This window comes from Cnephaeus nilssonii, assembly GCF_951640355.1.
Source record: "Cnephaeus nilssonii genome assembly, chromosome: 9".
Taxonomy (NCBI): domain Eukaryota; kingdom Metazoa; phylum Chordata; class Mammalia; order Chiroptera; family Vespertilionidae; genus Cnephaeus; species Cnephaeus nilssonii.
Genome location: NC_137080.1, coordinates 54707801 through 54729997, shown reverse-complemented (window position 1 = coordinate 54729997; position 22197 = coordinate 54707801). Strand labels below are relative to the sequence as shown.

The window sequence follows — 22197 nt, the reverse complement described above, 5'->3', positions numbered from 1 at the left end:
GGCACACAGTTTCCCCGAGGAAGTGACATTAGAACGGAGACCAAGAGGAGGAGCGGGAGGGACTGAGGGTGCGGGGTGAGTGAGGCTTCCAGGCAGAGCAATGAGTGTGTGAAAAGCAATGGCCTGCCAGGCAGAGAGGGTCAAGCCACTGACTGTGAACCTTCCATGAGTATCCACGCCTTCATGACGTCGTTTGTATGAAACTGACTCCAAACAAAACGATAAAAGCCCATAAACCTTTCCCAGCAAATCACCAAATTCCTGCAGCAAATTGCGTCTCAGCTTCTGTCTCGGGAAATGAGAGGGCAGTGGCCAAGCCTTCTACGCAGTGGGCATCCTGCCAGTTCTGAGGTCTGCCTGCTGGGAGTTCTGGACCCCACCGAGTCCTGGCTTCACCTTTGCACACTTGTGGCATCTTGTACCTTGGACCCAGTGTCGGAGTTTTCTCTTCTATGGATAATACCCATTTACCTGGCTCTCTCATCTTCCCGGACACCAGGCATTCTTCCCAAACTTAACAGGAACTCCACACTAAAAAGTCCTAGAATTTATCCTGGTGTTTTTTTGACAACGCCTCAGACAGGTGATCTGAAACAGTATTTTATTTATTTCTGCCATTTTTACAAACACCATTTAGAACTTACTATTAGCCCAGCGAATTCTGAGTGCTTCCCAAGGAGTAACTCATTTAATCTGCGTGATAATCCTAGGAGGTGGTGGGTAACATGATCTGCTTGTTACACATGGAGACACTGGAGCCCCTAGAGGATAAGAAACTTTCCTGGAGTCACTCAGCCAGTAAGTGGCAGCGCCTCAATGTGGCTTCCAGAGAACAAGCTCAAAACCAGGCAGCCTCCTCTTAGCAAAATTAAAGTCACTCCGCCAACAGCCCTTTTTTATTTAGTTGTAAAGTCTATGGCTCCGAAGGGTAGAATCCCACCCACTCTACCTCCTAAATATATCTCAGCCTTCTTCTCCTCTCCTTCCCTCCGTTTTCTGTGCCAGCCGGTTCTGTGACCTCTGGTGTGCCCAGCGCAGCACCCACCATCCTAACTGGCCCCTCCCCTTCTCGCCTACACTCCACACCATGTCACAGCATCCTAGGAACAAAGATTTGCGCTGTGTATTACCTTCCCTGTCCCCCCAGTGCCTACAGATCGAAGTTAACCCGAGCTGGTCCCGGACCACGTTTGTGACCTTATTTCCCCAACCTCCACCTTCTCTCACCCCAGCTCAAACTTGCTCCTCCAGCACCTGGCCCACTGCCTTCCTCCAGGCGCCCACACTCTGTCCCCCTTCCAGCTGCCTGTATGCTGCTCCTCCTACTGGAAATGCCTGCCCATCCTCCTCTTCCTTCAAGGCTCAGGTAACAACTGCTTTGCCAGGCCTCCCTGACACCCTGCCTTCCCCCTCCCCTTTCACAGGATCCTTTTTCCTTTGTGTTGCCCATAAACCTTGTGCATAAGGCGCTGGTGCCAGGGTGGGGACGGGAGTGAGGAGAACGAGGCACTTAATGGCAGGGGCAAATTTAAGGGGTGACCAAGCATTCAGTAATAGATATAAAAGTATTTATTTTTATTGTGGGAAAATAAACATAACATGAATTTCACTACTTTAACCATTTTTAAGTGTACAATCAGTGGTATATTCATAATGTTGTGCAGCCATCACCACAATCCATTTCCAGAATTTTTCATCTTCCCAACAGAACCTCTGTCCCATCCTATATAATAAAAGGGTAATATGCAAATCAACCAAACGGCAGAATGACCCGTCGCTATGACTTGCACTGACCATCAGGGGGCAGATGCTCAACACAGGAGCTGCCCCCTGGTGGTCAGTGTGCTCCCACAGGGGGAGCACCGCTCAGCCAGAAGCCAGGCTGATGGCTGGCAAGTGCAGCGGTGGTGGCGGGGGCAGGGGCAATGGCTGCTGAGAGGAGCAGGCCTAAGACGTCAGTGGGACATCCCCCAAGGGCTCCCAGACTGCAAAAGGGTGCAGACTGGGCAAGGGCCACCCCCCACCCCCAGCACACGAATGTCATGCACCAGGCCTCTAGTTAAACAATAACTCCCCATTTCTCCTGCCTCCAGCCTCTGGTAAGCTCTGCCCTACTTTCCATTTCTAGATATTTGCCTACCCCAGGTACCTCATATGAGTGGGATGAGTCATACAGTATTTGCCTTTTTGTGACTGGCTTATTTCACCTAGCATAATGAAGATAAATAATATTGAAATGCAATGTTTTTAATAATCAAGATTAATGCAAAATATCCAAGATGAACAAAACGTGAAAATTTTAGATAAAGATAGGAGCAGTATGACTGATTTTTTTCCTTTTGCTTCAGGCTCCAAGTCGGCATAGCACTGATCCTGTCTTTATCAAAAATGTTGATATTTTGTTTGTCATGGATTTTTTTTTGCATTAATTTTGATTTTTAAAAATGTTGCTTTAAGTTTGTATTTATCTTGATTGCTGATTGTGTGTGTGTGTGTGTGTGTGTGTGTGTGCCCCCTTATATTTTGTGTTCAAAGCAGGTACCTCACATGTTGTATCCTAGGCCCAGCTCTGGTGGTGCCAAGCTACCCTTATATCGCCCCACATAAATGGACAAGCAGATCATTTCTTAATAATATGCTTATATGTAAACACAGCTTGAAGACAAGTCCTCCTGTAGCCACCCACCCCTCTAAGGAGACCGCTGTCCTTAAACCCCACTTACTAATATACTCTGAGCCACCCCCGCACATCCTGCGCACGTGTCTGTTTGCCTTCTGCCTTTCCAAGCTGTGAGTTCTCTGGGGGCAGAAGTGGAGTCTTTTACATCTTTGTAGCCACACCACCTTGTACAGTATTGGGTTCATAGAAGACACTTAATAATTGTTGAATGAAAAGCCCCTTAGCTCATTTTTTCCACCCGTAACAAGTATTTCAAAGCACCTCAATGACACTTTGCCTTTATCTAGTTTGGTTCCAATAATCCATAGAGGTTTACTATAGAACATAATATATAATTATGAGATTAGTCCCAGAATCTAGATAGGTCCACATTAAAGGGCTGGTGATCTAGAAAGCCCTAACGTTGGCATGCCTCAGGAAAGGATATTTCAGGGTTAACTGGTCTCCTACTTGCTCTTGGCCCTCTCAACCAGGGGCATCTCTTTTGCTTCCTCACCACTCACTGTCCCCTTGGGCTGCTGAGCCACGGAGGAGGGACAAGCCAGAGGATTGTTGGAGCAGTGCCTGCTTCTGGCTTCCAAGGTACTGATTCCACCTCTGTCTCTGCTCAGCCAGAGTCCCGTCTGCATGCTGCCCTGGCACTGCAGCTGTCTCCCTCCGGCTTACAGAGCCTGCTGTGCCGCCAGTAGGAATGTTTGGTTTTCTGGCCTCATTTCCGGTCTTGCGGCCACAGTTCTGACATTAGCTTGATGTCTCCAGCCACTGCCCACGGCCAGCATCCCTGGATTCCAGGTCCTGGCATTGTAATTTATAGACTTCTCACATTTGAATTTAGTTTGGACACCATCATCTCAATTGAGATTTTATTTCTTATTTAATGCCAACAGAAAATGGGGTTTTCACATTCTTAAGTGCTCAGAATTGTTCATCTGGCTCTACATCTAGAGGTCTTTAAAACAAAAACAAACAACATAACATCCAAAACGTCAGCTCCTGAATTTATCATTCACCTCAGAGTCAAACATCCCCACCCTAATGAAGTTTGTTTCGCCAACAACTAGAGTTTTTCTTGGATCAATTTTGCTGTAACTGTTGGATCACTTAACTTTATAACCAGAAAACTTCTTCCTCTCCTTCGAGATGTCCACTGTTTTTGACATTCTTCTTTCTCTCCTGTCTCCATAAATAGTGTTCAGTCAGTTTGCACAATTAAGATCAACTGACCAAAGCGATGTGATAAGCAAGGTACCCAACTACAATGAAATGGCAACATTGTCTTGTAACTGCTGTATTGTGCTTTTCACAATACTTTAAAATAAAGTGTGAGCTGAAACCAATCCAAACTGTTCTCTCCAATTTGATGAATGCCAAAATTAACAAATACAGACCAAAACTGGACGAAGAAATGGAATAATTCAAGGAAGATGGAACACCCAAATTCATCTTGAGACTATGAGAGAACAGCTAACTCATGAATTTTAGTCATGAAATACATGCCCTTAAGCATTCATAAAAGTATAAAGGTAAAAATACTGTGATTCCTTTATGGCATAATTCAGGCATTGGGAGGTGAGTGTATTTCATGGCATTGATCCAGATCTCTTTCATTATATACACTGAGTGGCCAGATTATTATGATCTCTGAATGCATAATAATCTGGCCACTCAGTGTGTGTGTGTGTGTGTGTGTGTGTGTGTGTGTGTGTGTGTGTGTGTGTGTATTAGAGGTCCGGTGCATGAATTCGTGCATGGGTGGGGTCCGGCTGGCCTGGCCAGGAGGAGGACACATGGGCGGTTGGCCAGCCTGCCTGTTGGTCGAACTCCTGGTCAAGAAGACAATTTGCATATTAGCCTTTTATTATATAGGATATACACTGAGTGGACAGATTATTATTCATTCAGAGATCATAATAATCTGGCCACTCAGTGTAGAGTATTATTATAAATAATGAAACTAATTTTCATGTGTGCCTTGTGGAATTAGATTATTTTAGTATACCCATCTTGGATAACTTGAATAAATATACAATGAAAAATTTAGTTGAGATAATTATGTTAAAATGAGGTCTTTAGGGTGGGCCTAATCCAATATGACTGGTGTCCTTATAAAAAAGGGAAATTTGGACCCAGAGACAGATAAGCATAGAGGGAAAATGACATGAAGAGACAGGGAGAGGAAGAGGAATGTCAAAAACACTGGACATCTCGAAGAAGAGGAAGAAATTTTGTGAGGCTTTTCTCTGAGCAGTCCAGGGAACTCCCACCTTACAACTCCACCATCTTGGAGGTTTTTGTTGTTGTTGTTGTTGTTGTTGTTGTTGTTGTTGTTGTTAATCCTCACTCAAGGATTTTTTTTCCATTGCTTTTTCAGAGAGAGTGGAAAGGAGGGAGGGAGGGGGAGAGAGAGGTGAGAGAGTCAGCATCAACATGAGAGAAACACATTGATTGATTGCCTCCCATACACACCCCAACTGGGACATGACATAAACCTGCAACCCAGGTATGTGCCCTTGACTGGAAATCAAACCCATGACCTGGCCATGAGTTTGACATGCTTGCTTCAGTGTGTGGGCCAAAACTATCCACTAAGCCATACCTGCCAGGGCTATCTTGGAATTCTTTGCTTCCAATCACAGGAAGGGAGAGGAAGTGAAAACCCATCCACTCTTAATTGCTCCGACCAGAAGTGTAATATCTTTGCTCATGTCCTCATTGACCAGACTCAATCCAACATCCCCCCTCTATCTTCAGGAAGGCTAGGAAATACTGTTTTCTTGTATGCCAGGAAAGGGCAATGAATTGGTGAACGTCTAGCTTGACTCTGCCACAGAAATTATCAGTGGAAATAAAAAAAATAAATCCATCAGCTACATAATAATTACTGTTAACTGAGAGCATAGAACTGTGCTGGTCTTTAGGAAGAGGTTAGAGAAAATAATTGAGTACCTTCCCTGAAAAATCAATAAAAACGTATCCTTGGGTGAGGATATTTTTTTTAAAGTTGAGAAGATTGTGTTAATAAATGAAGACCACCCAAATGAGAATAAGGAAAGGCTTTTGATGCGGAGCTTGCTGTAGCAAGTGAGTCAGCCACCATCACCACATTTGGCAAAAATTCAAAAGCCAGCAGACGGGTGGGAAAACTTCATTATGGAAAAAAAGAGAAGGGTCCAGGTGTGCCCTGATTGGAAACTGTTGGCATATAGGGAGTTATATGTGAGCTCACTAAAGTTGGGGCATCCTATTTCATTGATTGGGGGGTCCATATTTGATTTTCTTTGGTTGATCCTAAGTTGAAAATGAAGGCAAAATTAGGGAAGCTGTCAGTTATAAATCAAGGCCCACCTGTTTGGGCCCGTTGGTCACAGGAATTATTGTTTAGCTTCTTATATTGGTTAGTGGAGGCAGTGGTCTGGCTTCTTACAAGTCTGAGCTATGGTTAGTACGTTGGCTTCCTGGACTGTTTGCTACAGACTGTGGGTCAGAGTTCTATTTTTATATATGGTCTTTCTATTGTCTGTTTGTACATTCAGTCTCTCACAAGCTTTGAAGATAAAGATGAAGGAAAGACAGTCCATAAATAGGAATGGCATGAGAAGAGATTTTTTTTAAAAAAAAGAGGAGGAAGGGAACAGATTCAGGTAGTTAAAGCCAATGTTTCATGTTCACTCATTCCATTAATAAACCAACATTCATTGAGCATCCATCCCTGCCAAACAATGTGCTTGGTGCTGGTGATAGAAAAAGGGAGACATAATCCTTGCCATCAAGCAGCTTCCAGCCTTTCTCAACCAGGATCCAGCAGATGCCCTAGAGAAAATTAATTAAGTAGCTATTTCCTCAATTTTCCCAAAGATAAGGCATAACTTATACCATAGATGGATAGAAGTTAATTCATTATATACAATGGGTACCTTATTCGAGGTAAAATCTCACCTAGACTCCCAGTGAAGAAGGTCCTGGAAAGAAAAGATGAACATGTAAACACACAAGTGAATTAAAATATAATGGTTGAGAGGCTATCCCTACTTATCCTGCTACTGCTACTCAACGATCTATGCTGCATACCAACCAACACCACCCACATGGAGCCACTGAAATCAAGTCAAGGGCATAAGAAGTATATCAGAGTCAGTTACTCTTGACCTTGAGTGAGCTGACTGCTCTTGCCTGGCATTTCAAGCTACACCTTCAGAAACAGTGGCTCCCAGTACAGCTCTCCACTATGAGGACACACGCTGCTGAGGTTAAGTAGACTCATGGGGAATTGGGAATAGTTGAAATGGAGAAAATCTCAGAAAACCGAGGCTTACAGTCACATTATCCATGAGACCAACCCATGTTTATTGGTTTATCCCACAGGAACACTGGTTCCAGCCTTTAACACTCAGACGGCCCAGTTCCCCACTCATAATGGAGCAGTGGCTGAACTAAACCAGTTGTCACCCAAGAGGGCTATGGCAACATCCAGGCATTCCAAGCTAAATTCAACTGGGGAGTGTGAAGAGTCAAACCTCAGGGCAACTAAATACAAACACCAAGTTCAGGGGCAGAATCAGAGCAAGAGTGAGGAGTGAGGGCCCCCAACTTGGCAAAGAGAAGAATAAAGCAAGAGAAGCAGATTCCCAGTGAAGAGAAGCCAAGCGGTCACCTGAGTCCTGGGGGTTACCTGTACTCACAGAGTGCACGTAAGTCACCTGGCTTAACGGGCGGGCTGGAGGTTCCACACCGGTTCAGGAAACAGGTTCCTTCAAACCTCCCTCACTGCTGTGTAGTGGTACCCAGTGAGTCTGTCTGAGCTCTCTCCCTTCGTCCCAGCCACATTTACCCCAAGCCCATATTTTCATTTTTATCAAATAATATTAATTGCTTAAAAAGTCCTTTATATTCACATGGGACTTATTTTACACATATTTGATATGTACAACTACATTACAAGTGATCCCAGCAGCCATCTGTTTTCCAATTATACAGATGTGAAAAGAGATCCTGGTCACACAAGTCAGCAGCGGAATTGACTGGAGCCTGGACCTCCAGGGCCACATCTAACTCAATGTGGGGCTGGAGCTTAGACGTCCTGGCCAACTTCATGCTTAAGACGCTAACTGCAAACAAGAGAAAACAAAACAATGACTTTGTCTCTTGTGTATCCGCATTTTGATCATGCTTTTGGTAGATGCTGGGTTATGCTAACACAAGGTTGACCTCTGATCAGCATCTGAAGTGTCATTATGTCTATACTGACTAATGAAGGTCATATACTGTATATCCCATGCCCCCTCCCATTCAAACATACAGCAAAGTGATTAAAGACAATGTTTGGCATTCCATTTTAAAAATAGAAGAGCCTTGCCCTAACCAGTTTGGATCAGTGGATAGAGCGTTGGCCTGCGGACTGAAGGGTCCCAGGTTCAATTCCGGTCAAGGGCATGTACCTTAGTTGCGGGCACATCCCCAGTAGGGAGTGTGCAGGAGGCAGCTGATCGATGTTTCTCTCTCATCGATGTTTCAAACTCTCTATCCCTCTCCCTTCCTCTCTGTAAAAAGATCAATGAAATATATTTAAAAAAAAAAATAGAAGAGCCTCATCTTTATAGGAAGGTCTAAGTCAAGGGCTTTCTGATATCCCATGAAGGCAGACTACAAGGGTTCCAACCAACAGACCAAATTTTTCTCCCCAAAATGTGTCACATTCACATAGAAAAAGAAGATTGTTTTTCTTTTTTCCAACAGCAGAAATAAGCATAGGCACACGTGCTCCATACAATCCAGCCATACCACCAAAACACAAGCTAATCACATTATGTATTCAGTGCTTTCTCTCTGTCAACAATGCTTTATCACTCCTTACTTAGCTTTGATCTCGCTTCCATTAATGTGTAGGAAATTTTGGAAAGAAACGGTATGATTTTCCCCAAAGCCCAGCCCCCCCCCCTCCCCACCAAAGATTATGCTGGTGCATTTATTCTATTCAGTCACTTGGGGTAAAACCACTTACACATATCTATGTGGTGTTATCTGAAATATAGGTTCTTCCACTCGCCTTTCTCCTTAGTCTGTCTCGAAGACAATCCAAACATTGTCTTTAAACACGGCAAGGCCCTGAAAAGATCGGCTTTGGTAGATCCAACAAATTCTTAACGAAGGCCAATAGAGAGTGCTGTAGCATTTCAAAGAACACAGTGTCCGGGACTACTTCCAGATCTCTCTCTCTCTCTCTCTCTCTCTCTCTCTCTCTCTCTCTCTCTCTCTCGCTCTCTCTCAAGTGGCTTTTACAAGCACCTTGAATATATACGTTTAACACAAATTATTTGGTACTTAATAAAGTACTGGCACATCTTAGGTTTTCACAGCACATTTTTGCCTTTATAAGGATTTTAATAACTTTTTCTCTGATATGAGTCCCAAGAACCTCTGGGTGAGCAATGCTGGCGTGGGAGTGTTACATGCTAGGTGTCCAAAGTTAACAGCTATTGGAAATTTTTATTTACTTTCCTCTTCTGTTTGACTGTACTTAATGCTATTAAAGTTCTGTCTGGCAGCAGAAAAGGGTATAAAAGTGGCTACTTAAGAAAACCAATTTGGCCATTTGTGACAACAGCTGCCTGATATTGCATTTTATTTAATTGGAAAAGGATGCAGGAAGTCTGTGGAGCATTAAAGAAACTCGAAGTTTGGAGATCACAGGAATTTTCTCTTCTATTTTTTCTAATAAAATTACCATTATTAAGTAATTTATTGAGTGTCAACAACATACGAGGCACTTTTTAAATTATCTGAAAACGGACTGATTAAGAAAAAAACATTTAAACTCTTTTGCAAGGGCCCTCCGTGGACCTTGCACAGCGTGTGCTCAGCCGACAGGGTGACAGTGTCGTTAAGACCATCCCTCAAAAGCTGTAGCGTCAAAGCCAAGACTCTGAACAAGCACATAAGACCCCGCCTCCAGCCTTTGGCCCTGGCTGGCTCCAAACACTCCTGCACTGTTTGGTTTTCCAATCACAACACATTCTCTGCTGCTCCCCAGGACTCAATACCCTCTCATTTCCCTCACCTTCGCACCCACTCTTCTCCCTGCTTGACATACCCTTCCCAACTGGTCTGCCTTGTAAACTTCTTATTCCTTAAAATGCAAGCATCAGATGCAGCATTTCCACTTCGGAGCACATATCAGGGACGTGAAGCAGGGATTCGAAGAGATAGATGCACAACCACGCTCATAGCAGCACTGTTCACAATAACCAAATGGTGGAAGCAACCCAAGGGTCCATCAGCAGGTGACTGCGCAAACAAAATGTGATGTATAGGTACAATGGAATATGATGCAGTCTTTAAAAAGAGGGAAAGTCTAAAATAATAAAAAGAGGGAAATTCTGACACATGCTACAACATGGCTAAACCTGGAGAGCATTATGCTAAGTGAAATAAGCCTACCACAAAGAGACAAATACTGTATGATTCCACTTATGTGAGGAGAAGTCCAATTCATTGAGACAGAAAGTAAAATAGTGGTTGCCAGGGGCTGAGAGGAGGGGGGAATAGGGAGTTATTATTTAATGAGTGTGGATGTTAAGTTTTACAAAATGAAAAGAGTTCTATGGATGGATGGTGGTGATGGTAGCTCAACAATGTGAATGTACTTAGTGCCACTCTACACTCAAAAATGGTTACGATGGTAAATTTAGTTATGTGTATTTTACCACAATTTTTTAAAAAATTTTAAATTAGAAAATTAAAAAATAATAAAAATTTTAAAATCTCTAGCATCAACATCTCTGTGAAAACCTTCCCCCCTCCCAGCTCGTACTTCCTATGAGCTTCTATTGCACATAGTATCTAGTTAAAATTAGATTCTCCCCTCTATACTGAGAACTCTTTCAAAGACAAGATTGTATCCTTTTCATCTTGATCCTGTGTGGCTGTCACAAGGACAGTTCATAACTAATCTTGACTGTCTCCTTCGTGGTGCCTGGTATGGTCCTTCCCTTATTGTCAATTTCTTTGGCCGATAACTCAATGTGCATTTGCCATGTAGGCTTTCCCCTCTGCCAGACAGCGGCCAATGCATCATCATGGATCCCTGATGAGGACTAGAGGACACAGAATGACCCCCAGTGCGCATTAGGGAAAGCAAGAAATAAACCTTTGTTTGTTTTAGGCCACTGGGACTTTAAAATTATTTGTTACCACAGCTTAAACTTACCTACCCTGACCGGTAAATTCCTGACGTTTAGGTCAGTGCTCATGTCATGTCAATTACTTGAAAAGGTGTCTTTTTTAAAAATGGCTAATGGAATTAGTAAATTAATGAGTAATAATAAACTATCCCTACAAAATAAAATCGAATATATAGAATTTAAATCAAATGTGCAGCAGCAGCATCCTGATGAAACCATTTTGTTATTAAAGATTAATTCATTTAAACTGAGTTTGTGACCACATTGACAACCAAGGTAATGCGATGATGAGTAATTTCCAGCCCTTTATATAATTATTTAATAACAATAATAATAGCTCCACATATTGAATTCTTGTAACTGTTAGAGATTGTCCTATGAGCTTCACATGTCTCATTTTATTTATTAATTGCAACAATTTTTACAAATTGCAAAACTGAGAACTAGGAAAGTTAACTACCTTTCTGAGACCACTCAGCTAGCAATTGGCAGAGCCAGGATTTACACCAGGCCTATCACTTTCAAAAGCTGGGCCTGTATCTAGAGCACAGGAGATTCTGGTTTCTCCCAAAGGCCAGGACATTTCTCCTTTCGTCCTATGAATGAGAAGAAGAAAACACAAGTGAAATCAACAACAAGAAAATATCACTCATTCACCCATTGCAAAAATTAAAGAGGGTGATATCATCCAGTGCTGGCAAGATTGTCAAAACCAGACCATCTTCCATCATGGACGGGAGTGTGAAATGCAATCACGCTTTTGGTACGTAAACTGGAACTATCTATTAAAATGCATACCCTTCACCCAGGGATCCCACAGTGGGGAATCTTATGTAATAAAAAAAAAAATAAGGACAATATGTACAAAGCCAGTTGTGCTCTCTCCCCAACCCCACCCTCTTGCTGTCCACATTCCATATGTTATAGACTCTTAACATGAGATTGACATGTTCTTAGTGTTTAGTCTCTCTCCATCAGTGAGCTGAAGGAAGCAGCTAAGTTGAAGAATATTATTTATCCTAATATATCATTAAATTGCAGAGGATACTTCAAATCACATGATGAACTTCCTGAATGATTTAAAAATCCTAGAAATGGCCTTTGACAACGTGGGTGTGCTCTGAAGCATTCTGAACTTCGATCTCTTGAAGATTCACTAAAGGTAAAAGAGATTTCTACAGGCACCTCGTTTAAAAGTTAACACTCTGGGCTTCTTGCACATGTACATGCACACAGGCAGTACACTCCCACACACATGCACACAGGCAGTACACTCCTGGCCCGGTCCTATACTCACCGCCTCACTACCAGGCACATCTGTTTACAAGCAGGAAAGGACAAGTGGTGCATCAGAACAGAAACCAATGAAACCAGGTTCCAAGGACGGAGCAATGGGAATGGGGCAGGAGTGAGACATGATCAACACCCGCTCTACGTAATATAAATCCATTACATTGGAGTGCACCTTTCATTTTCAAATTGTATTTTCACCTATCATCACAACGTATTTTTTGTTTTGTTTTGTTTTTGTTTTAACCTTTATTGTTGAAAGTATTATATATGTCCCCTTTTTCCCCCCATCTACCCCCTCCAGCCCACCCCTACCTCTCGCCCCAGGCCTCACCACCCCACTGTCTGTGTCCATGGGTTAATGCATATATGTGTACAAGGTCTTTGGTTGATTGCCTCCCACCCACCCACCCTCCCCCACCTTCCCTCCAAGATTCCACATTCTGTTCCATGCTTCCATATCATCACAATTTAGATCCATTCTCATCACTGACCCTAAAACAGGCCCCAGCATCTTGAAGTCATCCCCACAGGTAGAGGAATAACAGAGACAAACTTAGCATTCGTGGGTAGTTTGATCAAGTAAGCTGATGTCTGGGTGGGGAGTGCTTCAGAAAAAAAGGTTGTCAGGGCTGGGGCTGGGGGGAGGTGGAGGGTGGAGATAGACAGACTAGGCACTAAATAAACATTTGTTGGATGGATGGGTGGATGGATGGATGGATGGATGGATGGATGGATGGATGGATAAAGGAGTGGGGGGACTTGAGAAGACAAATCCTCAGAAAAGAGATTGTTTAGACTTTCAATGACATAATAAAGTGGTTCGTGAGCTCTGCATTGGATCATGACTTACACGTGTTTACTTTTTATAAAATTAGCATATGTTTAAGCTTTTAATTACTGAAATTGTGCTAGTTAGAACAATAGGTCCTCAGTTTCAACAAGTCATTGCATGTGTGTGGACTCAAGACCTGAATCTATTTGTAAGCATATTTTTATTCCTTAGAAGATGATTAGGATCCCAGATATCCCCAAATTTCAGAAAGGTACCTCTTAATAGATGCCTCTAAAAATACTTTGATAGCTGGTCCCTGCTATAAAGTAAGCTAAGAATATTTTTAACCTCACACTCATGTAAACTCAAAGGACCCTGAGCACTAAACTTTCTGTCTTTGGGTAAATGGTGTAACCGATCAAGGTCATAGAGCCAAGTCCAGACATCCGGGTTCCACCTTTGGTGTGTGACTTGTAGCAGACAACTTTTGCAGATCTGGATCTTACCCTCCTCCCTAGTAGAATACAATGTGGTAGATTAAACAACTTCTTAAATTATATTTCTACACAGAGAAAGTAAAAACAATATAATTATCGTGTACCTAAGAAATCAAGTTTCACAAATGTATTGGTAGCCCTGTGAACTGGGCTCGTCAGAAAAAGGCCCAGATTTATACAAGGAGGCCCAGGGTGAAAGCAGGTCTAGGGAGGAGGGCCTCACATGCCCATGACCAGGAATCACAGGCGCGGGATTCTAGACAGAGATCTGCCACCTGCAGTTAGGTTTTTGCAAGGACACAGCCACCTTGCCAAGAGGTGACTAAAAGGACATTCACATGAAACTTTGAACTTCAGCTAAGAACAAAGAATATTATGTACCCACCCATTCTAAAGAGAGGTACAGGATTACTGAGAGGGTCCCAAAACATGTTCTGCCACCTTAAGCCCATCAACCTCCAGGATGTAAAAGAAGGAGCTAAAGATTCTTCAAGACTGGTAGAGAGGACCGCTGTGGAAGGAGATGTCAGAGGGCTGAGCATCCCCCTTCACATGGGTGCGAGGTTCCCCACTCACTCACTCCAATAGCAGGCGGGTCCAGCTTCCACAGAGAGCTTGACGTGAGCCCCTGAAGTCTAGAGGATATTCAGGCTGGTGATGGCGAGAGGGTGGCTGTGCTTCCTGTGAGGGTCAAGGGAGGAGAGAGAACCTCCAGGAGAGAAAGCTGACAACAGGGAAGTATGTGTCCTATAGCCAGAAAGGACCTGGTGGAAGATGCCAAGACTTGAGGCAGCTGGAAGCAACCGCGTCCAAGAGGTCTTTCTGGCTGCGCTAGAGACCCCAACGGGAAGCGTCTGTGCGTGTGCACCACCAGAGCAGGATCAGAGGATGGCACCCAGCAAAGGTACAGCAGGAGGTTCCCGGGACTTGGGTGTGGCTCTGCCACAGGTCAGTCCGAGGCTTGACCCTACAGCCGCTCCCCGCAGGTTCCCTTGTGGAGAAGTGTCCCCACACCACCTGCGCATCTGCGGAGGGCCCCAAACAAACCGCACTGACAGTCAGGTTGGACTTTTCTGCCATGACCTCCTTCCTGTCCCTGCTTCATGGTTGGGGGGGGGGGGGGGGAAGGGCAGATGTTGAGTGGGAGAGGAATGTATGTGTGTGTGTGTGATGTGGAGTGTGTGTGTGTGTGTGTGTGTGTGTGCTGGTAATGTGGAGTGGGGGCTATGTGGAGTGTGGGGGAAGTCGGGGGAGGTATATGTAGGGGGGATGTGGAGTGTGCATGTATGTGTATGTGTGTTGTGTGTGTGTTGCGTGTGTTGTGTGTGTGTGTGTTTGGAATGTGGAATGGGGGCTATGTGGAGTGGGGGGGGAGTGGGAGGGAGGTATGTATGTGGGGGGATGTGGAGTGTGTGTGGTGTGTGTGTGTGTGTTGTACGTGTTGTGTGTATGTGGTGTGTGTGTGTGTGTTGTGTGTGTTGGGAATGTGGAGTGGGGGCTATGTGGAGTGTTGGGGGAGTGGGAGGGAGGTATGTATGTGGAGGCATGTGGAGTGTGTGTGTGTGTGTGTGTGTGTGTGGAGTGTGTGTGTGTGTGGAGTGTGTGTGTGTGTGTGGAGTGTGTGTGTGGAGTGTGTGTGTGTGTGTGTGTGTGTGTGGAGTGTGTGTGTATGTGTGTGGAGTGTGTGTGTGTGTGGTGTGTGTGTGTGTGTGTGTGGAGTGTGTGTGGTGTGTGTGTGTGTGTGTGGTGTGTGTGTGTGTGTGTGTGTGGAGTGTGTGTGTGTGTGTGTGTGTGGAGTGTGTGTGTGTGTGTGTATGTGTGTGGAGTGTGTGTGTGGTGTGTGTGTGTGTGTGTGTGTGGTGTGTGTGTGTGTGTGGAGTGTGTGTGTGTGTGTGTGTGTGTGGAGTGTGTGTGGAGTGTGTGTGTGTGTGTGTGTGTGTGTGGAGTGTGTGTGGAGTGTGTGTGTGGTGTGTGTGTGTGTGTGGAGTGTGTGTGGAGTGTGTGTGTGTGTGGAGTGTGTGTGTGGAGTGTGTGTGTGGAGTGTGTGTGTGTGTGTGTGTGTGGAGTGTGTGTGTGTGTGTGTGTGTGTGGAGTGTGTGTGTGTGTGGAGTGTGTGTGTGGAGTGTGTGTGTGGAGTGTGTGTGTGTGTGTGTGTGTGGTGTGTGTGTGTGTGTGTGTGTGTGTGTGTGTGTTGTGTGAGTTGGGAATGTGGAGTGGGGGCTATGTGGAGTGTGGGGGGAGTGGGAGGGAGGTATGTATGTGGGGGCATGTGGAGTGTGTGTGGTGTGTGTGTGTGTGTGTGTGTGTGTGTGTGTGTGTACACAGCACTCTGCCATCCCTGCCATCGCGGGACAGCTCTGAGTGAGACATAGAAGAGGCTGACATCACAAGCTCCTGGGCCTGTGAGGCCCTGGCACCAGGTACAGGGGGGATACTTGAAGGAGAAATTAAAGCTTTTGTTTAAATCAGCCGAAGCTTCCCAAAAACTTAAAAAGAGGCTCTAAGTTAATATCTAAAAGTGACAGCAAAAGCTCTGGAATCTGCCCAAAACATCGTCCAGGGGTAGAGAAGGGAGAGTTTCACGTGCACATGCGACAACAAAGGGGTGTGAGAAGCTAACATTACTTTGTGATATCTACCCCTCCAAGCCCAGCTGTTGCATAAATATTTTGCCATATTTTCCCCAGATCCTTCTTTTGAATAAATAAAACTTTATAGATACGGAGGCCTCCCTCCCTGGCACCATTTACCTCCCTCCCTCCCCGGAGCAACCCCAGTCCTAAAGTTGGCATGTGTCATTCCTGCCCGTGTTTTTATATTCTCACAGTGTAATTATGTATTTGAAAACAGATGTGGTATTTGTTTGAAATTTTGGCATGCTTGTAACTATAATTTTATGGTATCGTTTGGCTTTTTATTTTAATAAAATAACAGAAGTAAAGGGACTTTTAAAATTCCCTCTCTATTTTATGTCTCATTGGTCATAAATGAAACCCTGCAGCTCATGACATGATAATACAGAGGCGCTCAGCCTGAGTAAGTGGCTGTAATAAATTTAACAAACCACAGCAAGGTGGTGTGAGGGGAGAGGGGGAAAATCAGAGTGCAGATACAGAAGGAATCCAGAAGAGGGCGGTGTCATCTAATAAAAACAGTGCCCATGCCTGGTGGCTGCTTTGGATAATTGATTTGGATAATTAAGCATAGGCCTCTAACAGACCTTATAAGTGCTAGAGGGTAAAATTAGAAAACGCAAGCCTGATCATGTGAATTATTTGTCCAAGGTCCAAAGCGAGTCAATGTTTACTACTTCTGCCCATCCAGCTCAGCACTCTGGGAGGTCTGCGAGCAGCCCTGCAAATGATGCAGCAGACACAAGAAATCAGATTGGTCTAAAGCAGACCGTGCATGATACTTGCACTTCTTTGTTTCATTTTTATTGAATTTATTGGGGTGGCACTGGTTCACAAATTGATACAGGTTTCAGATTCACAAGTCCACAGCGCAGCATCTGTATGGTGTGTTGTGTGCTCACCATCCCAAGTCAAGTCTCCTTCCATCACCATTTATCCCCCTGTACCCTCCTCCAGCTCCCCTCACCTATTCCCCCAGGCAGTCACCACACTGTTGTCCATGTCCCTGAGTTTTTCTTATGATCCCTAGTGCCAGTTTTAAGCCTTCATCATGTTCAACTGGGTGCTTCATTCAAAGAGAAGATTTTGCAAAGTGATAAAATTATAAAATCATGCCGAAGCAGGGGTATTTTTAGCACCTCTCCCCCGCCCCCCCCCCCCAAAAAAATTATTTCAAGTCCTAATTCTTTACATTTGTTCAAAGTATATGTTGATAATGTTTTGTGTGGAACTTTTAAGAACAATATCAAAAGTACCTTCTATTGACCACCTTCTTAGGATAGAATTATTAGTCAGATTAGGGTGGTTTATGCTGAAGTCACACAGAACGCCCAGCACTGCAGTATGGAACACTATGGAACAGGTGTCACTGAGTAGGCCCAAAGCCTATTTTTGTAAACGGTTTTATTGGAACACAGCCAGGCCCGTTTGCTTACCTATCATCTGTGGCTGCCTCTGAGCAGTGGAGTCATTGCCACAGAGACACATGATATCTGCAATCGGGCCCCTTAGCCTGCAAAGGCTAAAGTATTTACCACCTTTTCTTTTATAGGAAACTAGAGGCCCGGTGCACGAAATTCATGCACTTGGGAGGGGGGTCCCTTAGCCCAGCCTGTGCCCTCTCGCAGGCCTAAGCCGTCAGTCAGACATCCTTAGAGCTGCTGCAGAGGTAGGAGAGGCTCCTGCCACCACTGCTGCGCTCGCCAGCCGTGAGCCCGGCTTCTGGCTGAGCGGCGCTCCCACTATGGGAGCGCACTGACCACCAGGGGGCAGCTCCTGCATTGAGTGTCTGCCCCCTGGTGGTCAGTGTGTGTCATAGCGACCAGTTGTTCCACCTTTCGGTCTATTTGCATATTAGCTTTTTATTATATAGGATGCTTGCTGGCCTTTCCTATAAAGCAATGCTCCCATAAACCTTTCTATAACGATGGACATGTCCTATATCTACACCGTCTAGTACAGTAGCCGTTAGCCACATATGACTATTGAGTCCTTGGAAGACATGTGACTCAGTGGTACCATATTGGACAGCAAGTGAGGAACAGAATTTTTATGTTCATTTCTATTTGTTTTCAATTAAATGGCCATACCCAGGGGCCCTTGGCTTCCCACAGTGCTGGGACTGTGTTGTTTGCAACAAGAGGCTGTAGGACAAATTTGCTTGAGGGAAGTAGTTCATCGACCCCAGCTTTATAGCTAAGGAACTGAGATGTTGGTCTTTGTGACGTCAGCAACAACTACCCTCTCCTGACTAATACTTTCCCACAACTCTCCACTTCCTTCAGAAAGACCACAGCTCAAGAGGAAGAAGCAGGAGAACACGAGATGCCATGGGAAGTTGCACTTCATTTCTTTATCTTATACTAGAGGCCCGGTACACGAAATTCATGTCCTGGGAAGGGGGGTTGCTCAGCCCGGCCTGCGCCCTCTCACAGTCCGGGACCCCTCAGGGGATGTCCGCCTGCCGGCTTAGGCCCGATCCCCTAGAGATCGGGCCTAAGCTGGCAGTTGGACATCCCTCCCACAGTCTGGGACCCCTCGCTCATTACTGCCTGCCTGCTCACTGCTTCTTACTGCTCAATTCGCTGCTCCTTAGCGCTGCCGCGGTGCTCCCCCTGTGAGATTGCACTGACCACCAGTGGGCAGCTCCTGCATTGAGCATCTGCCCCCTGGTGGTCAGTGCATCATAGCCACCAGTTGTTCTGGTCGTTCTGCCATAATGGTTGCTTAGGCTTTTATTATATAGATTATATAGATTTAGCCTTTTTCATTGGTATCAGAGTATCATTCAAGAATCCCTTGGCTGCAGTGAGAGAACATCTAACAGTAGCCTCAGCAGTCAGGCTATTTTCTTTTTTTTAACAATTTTGTACAGTTTTCTACTCCTTTTCAGTGAATTCTTAGTGGTTGCAAACACTGTGCTATAGCGTGCTTGCTGCTCTTTAGCAGTGATTTCCCCGAGCTGTCAAACACCATTCTACTCTCTTTCCTGATGTTTAGAAGTGATTTCCAAGTGTTATCTAACTATTTGGTACAGTTTACTGCTCCTTTTCAGTGAATTCCATGTGGTTTCTTTTTTTTTCTTCTTCTTCTTCTTCTTCTTCTTCTTCTTCTTCTTTTAAAATGTTTATTATGTATATATTTTTTTCTTTATTTAATTTTAAGAAAAAAAATTTTTAATATAGTAATGTTATAAGCAATAAACATTAACATTTCAAGAAAAACGATCTTAAGTATAATAATGTTACATGCAATAAACATTAATATATCAAGGAAAAAGGATTTTAAGGCCTCCTGCGCGCTCCTGAGTCCGTGGTCCCCGCGCAGGGCGACTTTGCCGGTAGTGGCGATGTCCGGCCGGTCCAAGCCCGAGTCTCGTGGTTCCACCTGCGGGAAGCCGGGATCCGAGTCAGGGGCCGGCTCGGGTCGGGTCAAGTGGGAGCGAGATCGGGGGCGGGAGCCCAGGCGCCGATCGCCCGCAGCAGCCCGGTGCGCGTGAATTTCAAGGCACATGTCTCTCCCCATGAGATGCTTCCGGCTGTTGTCCTGAGCGGGAGGTGCGAGCAAAGAACGGCCGAGTGGATTCTGAGGGCCGGAGGAGCCGCCACTGCCCACACCTGGACACCATTAACAGGAGTGTGCTGGACTTGGACTGTGAGAACTGTGTTCCCTCTCCCTCTCGCATATCAATGCATAGGCCTGTCTGGGGTGTGGCAAGGACTTTCAGGGCCGGGGTTTGAGGTCTCACGCCTACATTCACAGTGTCCAGTTTAGCCACCATGGCTTCCTCAACCCCCACACCCTCAAGTTTCACTGCCTTCCAGACAACTATGAGCTCATTGATTCCTCCCTGGAGGATATCACGTATGTGTTGAAGCCCACTTTCACAAAGCAGCCAATTGCACACTTGGCCAAGCAAGCCAAATTGTCCCGGACATATGATGGTACCACTTACCTGCCAGGTATTGTGGGCCTGAATAACATCCAGGCCAACGACTATGCCAGCGCTGTCCTTCAGGCTCTGTCCAATGCTCCTCCTCTTCGCAGCTACTTCCTGGAAGAAGACAATTATAAGAAGATCAAGCGTCCTCCAGGAGATATCATGTTCTTGTTGGTCCAGCGTTTTGGAGAGCTGATGAGAAAGCTCTGGAACCCTCGAAATTTCAAGGTTCATGTCTCTCGCCATGAGGTGCTTCCTGCCGTTGTCCTTTGCAGCAAGAAGACATTCCAGATCACCAAGCAAGGGGATGGAGTAGACTGTTTGTCCTGGTTTCTGAATGCTCTGCACTCAGCTCTGGGGGGGCACAAAGAAGAAAAAGAAAACTATAGTGACTGATGTTTTCCAGGGGTCCATGGGGATCTCCACTAAAAAGCTCCCTCATCCTGATCTGCCGGCAGAAGAAAAAGAGCAGCTGCTTCAGAATGATGAGTACCGGGAGGCGATGGTGGAGTCCACCTTTATGTACCTCACTCTGGACCTTCCCACCACACCCCTCTACCAGGACGAGAAGGAGCAGCTTATCATCCCCCGGGTGCCGCTCTTCAACATCCTGGCCAAGTTCAACGGCATCACTGAGAAGGAATACAAGACTTACAAGGAGAACTTTCTGAAGCGCTTCCAGCTCACCAAGCTGCCTCCATATCTAATCTTTTGTATTGAGAGATTCACAGAGAACAATTTCTTTGTGAAGAAGAACCCAACTATTGTCAACTTCCACGAATGGGGGTCTGAGAGAGTACCTGTCTGCGGAAGTGCAGGCCGTGCACAAGAACACCACCTACGACCTGATTGCCAACATCGTGCACGACGGCAAGCCCTCCGAGGGCTCCCACCGGATCCATGTGCTTCATCATGGGACGGGCAAATGGTATGAATTACTAGACCTCAGGTAACTGGCATTCTTCCCCCAGATGATCACACCGTTCAGGTTTGGAAGAGGCGAGATAATGATGAGACCAACCAGCAGGGGCCTTAAAGGAGAAGCCAGCCAGGGCTTTGCTTCCAGGGGCTTGGCTGAATATGTAAATAAACCACTCCAGTGTAAGTGAACATCCCTGGGCCAGCCTAGTTTCTGTGGGTGTTGGTTCACACCAGAGCATCAGAGGGCCCACCTGCCTGGGCGACTTTGATCAGTTTATTGTAGATGATGTTCTTTCTCCTTGCTACCTAGCTCCCCTCTAGCTTCAGCAGGCCAGAATGCCTTTACAGATTATGTAATTTATTTCTGAGTAGCTACAAGTATCTGGAGGACAAGATAATTTCTTCTAAGCCTCAAAGCCTCAGGATTCTAGGAATAAGAGCATGAAGCCAGTAGCATCCTTTTTTCTTCCTGTTTTTTGGGGGGTTTTTAGAATGAATTAAATATTTTCCTGTTTGTACAAAAAAAAAGAAAGAAAAAGAAAAAAAGGATTTTAAGTATAATAATATTACCAAAACTGTACTAACATAGTATGCTATCACAAAAGTTGTAGGAAATATTAAAAATTTGCAAATAACAGGATTATTTCCATTATATTTTAAAATGTTTGTTTTCCACTGGCTCTATCTTTGTTCATCAGTTTATGTTGTTCATTATATTCCACAAATGAGTGAGATCATGAGATATTTCGACTGGCTTATTTCGCTTAGCATAATGCTCTCCAGGTCCATCCATGCTGTTGGATGGTAAGAGTTCCTTCTTGTTTACAGCAGCCTAGTATTCCACTGTGTAGATGTACCACAGTTTTCTAATCCACTCATCTGCTGATGGGCACGTAGGCTGTTTCCAAATCTTAGTTATTGTAAATGGTGCTGCTACAGGCTATTTTCTCACGTAACAAGAAGTCTGGAAGCAGACAGCTCCCAGCATTGGCCCAACGCTTCCACGGTGTCGAAGCCTGTGTCTCTATACTCCCTTGAACTTTCTCTTCTGACAGTGAAATGGCTGCTCACACATTTAAGGCAAAAAGACGTGAGAGTAGGAGTTTCACCTGACACATCAGAAAAGTAAGAGATTTCCCAGAAGACATTCTGGATGCAAGCCCTCGTCTTACTGGTGTCTGAGGAGAGCCAGCAGTGGGGCACAGGCCCACCAGAGCTCAAAGGTAGGTGAGGAAGCGGGAACACAGCGCTGCCCTGAGTGGCTTAGTCAGTAATGGATGTCAC

The 22197-nt window shown here is 45.0% G+C and overlaps 1 pseudogene across 1 annotated transcript; it reads left to right on the top strand.

The window, feature by feature from the left end:
• The first annotated feature begins 19401 nt into the window (after window positions 1-19401).
• On the top strand, window positions 19402-21028 carry LOC307105700 (ubiquitin carboxyl-terminal hydrolase 39-like; annotated as a pseudogene). The gene has a single exon. The product of its transcript is annotated as a ubiquitin carboxyl-terminal hydrolase 39-like (transcript).
• Window positions 21029-22197: the final 1169 nt, after the last annotated feature.